Here is a 254-nt window from a genome sequence, read left to right on the forward strand (position 1 = left end):
ATTATCACATTACAAACATTAAGTTTGATCACGACATTTTAACCTTTGAATAGTGTTTTTTTAAGTGGTAGTTTTATATGGTATCTGTGTTTATGTTTTCAAAATTTAAAGTTTGGATTTCAATTTTGATTTCAAACGTACTTTCCCCCTCCTTATCTATTGGGAAGCGATTTGTTAAACACTCATTTTTCTTGCCCCTTTCCCCCCCGCCATTTTGGAGTTTTAGTTTGATGAAGTTTAGAGAAATAAGTGGC

The sequence above is a fragment of the Macrosteles quadrilineatus genome, unplaced genomic scaffold (genome assembly GCF_028750875.1).
Source record: "Macrosteles quadrilineatus isolate MER2022 unplaced genomic scaffold, UCM_ALF_1.0 Scaffold_7__1_contigs__length_78375512, whole genome shotgun sequence".
In the NCBI taxonomy this organism is placed as follows: Eukaryota; Metazoa; Arthropoda; class Insecta; order Hemiptera; family Cicadellidae; genus Macrosteles; species Macrosteles quadrilineatus.